Below are 6,000 nucleotides of genomic sequence, written 5' to 3' on the forward strand. Positions count from 1 at the left end.
GTTGCATGTCCCTTAAATGTCTATAGGAACAAACCCCAAGCATTAATTTGGGTAGAAATGGAATACAAAATGACCAATCGACAAACTGGGTGCGACTACGGTCCACGACGTGGCGTAGCCTGGCCACGTCGTGACTTCTGGCAGACAGCTTAAGTTGTTTTAATGTTTTGGATGTTTGCTGCTTTGGTTTGATTGTGTATACAGAAATGGAACCACGACGAGCTGTTCCACAGGTGGAAAACCCGATAGATGTAGCAAGTATACATCCCTTATACCAGTTTCCTCAAAACATTCCCCGACCGTTGTTAACTACTTACGAGAACCGGCTTGGATGGCTCTACAATAGGGAGTTTGCAATAGCCCCAATTATCGATTGGGGATGGCTTGGTGGAGTGGGAATGGTAGCTGAGCTGGAACGTTATTGGTCGAAGACATATGTTGGAGATCAATTTTCTTTCACTTGTCACGGGTGGAGGAATTTATTTGCCATTCAAGAACCCATCTACCGGGAATTGTCGGTAGAGTTTTTCTCTACCGTATGCTTCGAGGAACACACCCTTGATTTCACCTACAACCGGGCACTTGTGTTTCGTTTGGGTGGTGTTTATAGAGAGTGTAGTCTTCGGGAATTCGCTTGGCGTGTGGGCCTTTATACCGAATTGGAGACGCAATCTCCATTTTTCATACCGTTCTTGCTTGGATGCGTTCGGGATTTTGCTCCCGGCATTATGGATGTGCAGTTCTAGCGGGGCATTTCTAGCCATGAGTACAACACTCATGACTCGAGTGAGTCACAAATTCAGAATCTTGTTTTCCGATTTTTACACCGCCTTATCACTTTTTCAATAAATCACAAGCATCATGGTGATACAGTCCCCATTCAGAATCTGTTTTATTTATGGACTCTTATTACTTCGGGAGTTTGTTGTGATTTACCTTATATGTTGGCAAGGTTCATGGGGAAGAAAGTGGCCAATTCTAGGCCCGGGAGCCCGATTACAGGGGGGGCACTTGGTTACTCGCCTGGCTAGGTCATATCATATTTTGACCCATGACTTTGTGAGGAATCTTACTCGATTCTCGGACACAGATTTGACCATTCAAGTCTTGGGAGTTATGCGAGCGGTGGTGAATATCGGGGGTCGTTTTGTTATACCGCCGACAGATGACGAGCAAAAGGAGGCGCAGTGTAATGACCAAAAATTTCAACAAAATTTAAACTTTTCAAAAACAACCCATTTTAATAATGTTATTACAAAAAGGTTTTCAATACATTTATTATCAGAGTATTCCCATAACCATGTCATAAACATAAACACGAGGAGCGGTACGATCACACCTTTGCCTTGCCACGGTCTCCTGAAGAACCTGAAAAATATTAAACCACAACTGTAAGCCCAAAAGCTTAGTGAGATACCCCCCAAATACCAACCACATATACGCCCTTCCAGGCTACGACCTTACGGTCCAAAACATAATGCCTTCTGGCCCATAACATAGTATACATAACATAACAGAACATAGAACAACCATGCATATCGGGTCTACTGTGTGACTGGTCCGCCGTATCGGGCCTTCAGTCCACTGGGTACGTCTTCCGAGTCTAGTCATGTCCTTCGAGTCTGCAGTGTGGTTGGTCCGCCCGCACCGGGCCTTCAACCCACCTGGTCCACTCTCTGAGTCTACAAATGACTGGTCCGCCCGTATTGGGCCTTCAGTCGGCCTGGTCCACTCTCCGAGCCTCAGCACGTCTGGTCCGCCCTTGTGGGGCCTACAGCCTATCCGGACCGCTCGCTGGGCCTTCGGAATAACCGGTACGCCCTGGGTATCTTGGCCTACAGCACAAATCAGGACCCGCCTCAACCCAACTCCAGTCCAAACAACCATGTGCACATAACATACAATCATATAACAGTTCATAGTCAGCAAGCCGATCAAGCAGATCACATAACATATCATCATCCTAACTAGGATACCGACCTAACTGGTCATTAGCATAGCATCACCCTACATATCAGGAAACCGACCTTAACCAGGTCTCTAAGATATACCATCCTAGCTACCAGGATGCAAACATATCAAAGCAATAACATAACAACAAATACCCGAATCTCAATCCGATAAAGGGTCGGCCTTGGTGCCTTAGACCCTGTCAATATAGTGAGGATAACTCACCTCGCGAATGCCGATACTCTGAACTAAAGAAGCAGACTCGCGAGACCAACTCACCGAAAATCCCGAACTAACCATCATAACAAAATAAACATTAGGCCAATCATACATCCACTTATCGAGCCAAGACCAAGGTACAAATCTCATACAAAGTCCAATATTGGCCCAATTTACCAAATTGGGCCCACCTCACCAAATGGGCCTAGATCCAATGTCCATAACAATAATTGGGCCCAAAATACTCTATCCATAATTTCCAGACTTGGCCCAAAAACCAACTACCTACAAACGGCCCAAACTCAAAAGCCTAATATTAAGGTACATTCAGGGGGAGTACGCTGGGCGTACCCTCCTCGGTCCACGGGGCGTACACTCTTAATCGCGACTGGGAACCGGGGCTCAGGCCCGCTACGCGGGGCGTAACCATGTGTTACGCGGGGCGTAACTGCACTACACATAAAATCATTGTAACTTCTTAATGGCTTAAGCTATTAAGCCCAAACATCAGATCCCTAGGCCAAATATGATTAGAACTCATAAAGTCTCGAACTTTATCACTTGGGACATCCATAAGCTCTTAATACAAGGTCTCAATCCATTAAGACCTATATATCTCACACATGGAACAACTACAAGCCTTGGGACCTCATTTTTCTCACTCAAGACCTCTCCAAAGTTCTAAAAGGACAGATAATCTCGGCTAACACAAAGCATGAATCAAGATGACAACTTTGGGACAAGAAAGATGCTAAAAACTTCACAACACTTAGATCTATGCAAAATAATTGGCAAGCAAGAAGCTTTATACCTCAAACAAGCTCCAAAGGATGGTATCTCTTCAGATCTACAAGTTCCAATCGTTCCTGTTCTTCTTTGACAACTTCTCCTTTCTCCTTCTAGCCTTTCTTTTGCCAAAATGAGCTTTTCAAGGTCAAACACACCCAATAATGGAGGGAATGCGGGTTTCTAGGGTTTCTGAGGTTAAGGATGAGCTTATGGAGGCTAGGGTATGAACCAACATGTTCCTTATATAGTGGTGGCTCTTAAATTAGGGTTTGGGGTTTCTGAGAGTACGCTGGGCGTACCTCTAGTACGTTGGGCGTACTCACCCGGCCACCCCGCACTTTTCTCTCTATTACGTTGGGCGTACCCAGCCAAACTTCAAAATACATGCATGCCATGCATGCATGGGACCTTTTCCACTTATTCCACAAAGAGCTATAAACAATAATCATCTTCCAAACGTCGCAACTCCTCTACTCTAAACCCGCTCCCAAATAACTTTACATTCATGCGAGGGTGACAAGAAGCCCAATGCTTCTAACAACATACACCAGCCCAAAACATTCTCTGATGAAACCCATTTCCCGTAAAAGGACCAGAATTACCCTTCCTCTTAAATCTCAGGGACTCATAATTAAACACTTTAAGAACGGGGTGTTACACGCAGCCAGGGCAGCAACCACCAACCAGACCGCAACGTCGGAATGTGCGAGCTAGAGGTGAAGTCGAGAGAGAGCGTGCTGCTTCGCAGTATGTGCAGGGAGTGCCCACCGACCCTTTTCAGAGTCGGGTGGGAACGTATTTGGATAATCTACGGGGGCATGCCATTTACCATACCCAGCTTACTGAGGGTATTTATTCGCATTTGGGTGTGACCCGACCACCTTCTATGCCACCACAGTATCCTTATTTTCCGACATGGGAGGAGCTATGGCGTCCGCAAAATGATGGGGTAGGGCCAAGTGGAGCGCAAGATCGAGATGATGATTGATTTTATTTTATTTTTATTTTCTTTTGTTTTTGTCTAGTTTTTAGTTTTTTTTTTATGTTTGAATTTGGTGTGTAATGTACAACATTATTTAACTATGATGTTACTCTTTCTTTTGGGTTGTTCCATTTTTCAGATTAGCATTGGAATTCTAAGGAGCATATAAGGTTAACTTTCGAATCGTGTCAAGGAAGCTTAGAGTCGTGAGTTGGAACCCACAATTCAAGATAAGTGTGGGGTATATTAGTAGGAGAGAGGTTACAGTTGGGAAATATATTTGCATACAAGCATCTTAAACCATTTAGCCATTGGTCAAGTTGTTAGAGTAAATGAAACAAATAAGGCGTTTTCTGCTGATATCCAGTTTCCACGACGTGGAATCCTTACGCCACGTCGTGACGCTCGTGCAATTTGAAGAAATTAATAAGTTTGGTGTTCGCGGTTTTATCCCATATCACGACGTGGCCAGTTTCCAGCCACGACGTATCCCAGTTTATCACTGCCCACATTTTTACTTACAAACACCCACTTTGAAGAATTGAAGTTTCGAGTCATGTTCGTGGTTTATTTACATATTCACCCAGTTCTACACCAAGTTTCTATTTGGAAGTCCATATTAAAGATGCACGTTTTCCACACTTTTGGAGATGCTCACGCCACTATCCCAGGGGAGTCTGTTCCTTTTTCTCCATTTTCTTTAATTTTGATTTATTTTTATGCATACAATAAGGGCATTGTATGAAATAAGTGTGGGGTAGGGGTAGAAAAAGTAAATTGCTAGATAATCATAGAATTTGATAGTAAAAACTGGAAATTTTGAAAAATTGAATTTTTTAATAATTGGAATCTAGTAATAATAATTTGAGTTAATTGCTAGTGTTATGTGGGATGATCCGATGAAAGTTCAAATGTTTAGTTGAGCCAATACACGTTATAATGCATTTGTGGTCTCCCTTATTTGAGTGAAATCATGGAACAAAGACATAACCCCACTTGGTTTGAGGGATGCAATATGTTTAGCAGTCTAAACCTGAAATGCATCCAGGAAAATTATTATCATTAACCAATAAAGGTTGAGGTTGAGCGCCTCTGCTTAAGCATGTAGGTTTTGAGTGAAAAAAGTGAGGTACATGTAATATATATAAAAAAAGAGAATTACGGAAAAAGTTTGAAGAATTTTTGGAGCATCAAAGTTAAAGTATGAAGTTCAAAAGATCAATATTCCAAACAAGGAGCATGAAGAAAGGCTAAATCATGCATTTTGAGGCTATAAAGTCTTAACAATGTACAACTTAGCAGCATACCTAGAGCAATTAGCAAGGATGGGTTATACGCCTGTTTCCCTGGTACGAATTTAATTTAATTGTTTATTTATTTTGAGAGAAGGACTTGACGAGTTGGTGGCCCTAACTCGTCGAGTAGAGGGCAGTCTATGCGCGAGGTTTAAGTTATCGACTCGAAAAGTCGAGTCCCTGACTCAGCGAGTAGCCCGGCCAGGGTGAAACCCTAATTTTTGGGTTTTGCACCCTATTTAAGCATCCTAATCCCCACCCCTTGGCCTCATTTACAGCCACCTTGTCCTAAACCCTAATCCACAAAACCCTAGAGTCTTCTTTGAGTGTGAGAGCATTTTTTAAGTGGTTTTGTGTGTTTTGAAGCCTAGAAGAAGAAGAATAAGCTTGAAGGTTATAGATCTAGGGATTTCGTTCCATCCTTTTCACTTTCTAGTAATCAAGCTCTCAACTTGCCTTATAGTTCATTAGATCTCTTTATGGTCATTTTAAGGGTTTTTTTTGTCCAAGTAGTATGATTTATGAGACATGGATGTCCCAAGGGGATTATACTTTCAGATATGGAGTCATTAAGGGTTGTAAACGCATACAGGTGCAAACTTTATGCCATTTGGGCCTCATGCAAACCCTAAGGATGTTGTTATGGCCTTTTAAACCCCAAAGGGACCATACATGGAAGCAAGATCGAGACTTTACGTGCTTATCTGGTATCTAGGCCCTAGATCTAGGTTTTCATGCTTTGGTTTGGGATACTAAGGTTGTTTT

Source organism: Lactuca saligna, chromosome 3 (genome assembly GCF_052625555.1).
Source record: "Lactuca saligna cultivar CGN05327 chromosome 3, ASM5262555v1, whole genome shotgun sequence".
Taxonomy (NCBI): Eukaryota; Viridiplantae; Streptophyta; class Magnoliopsida; order Asterales; family Asteraceae; genus Lactuca; species Lactuca saligna.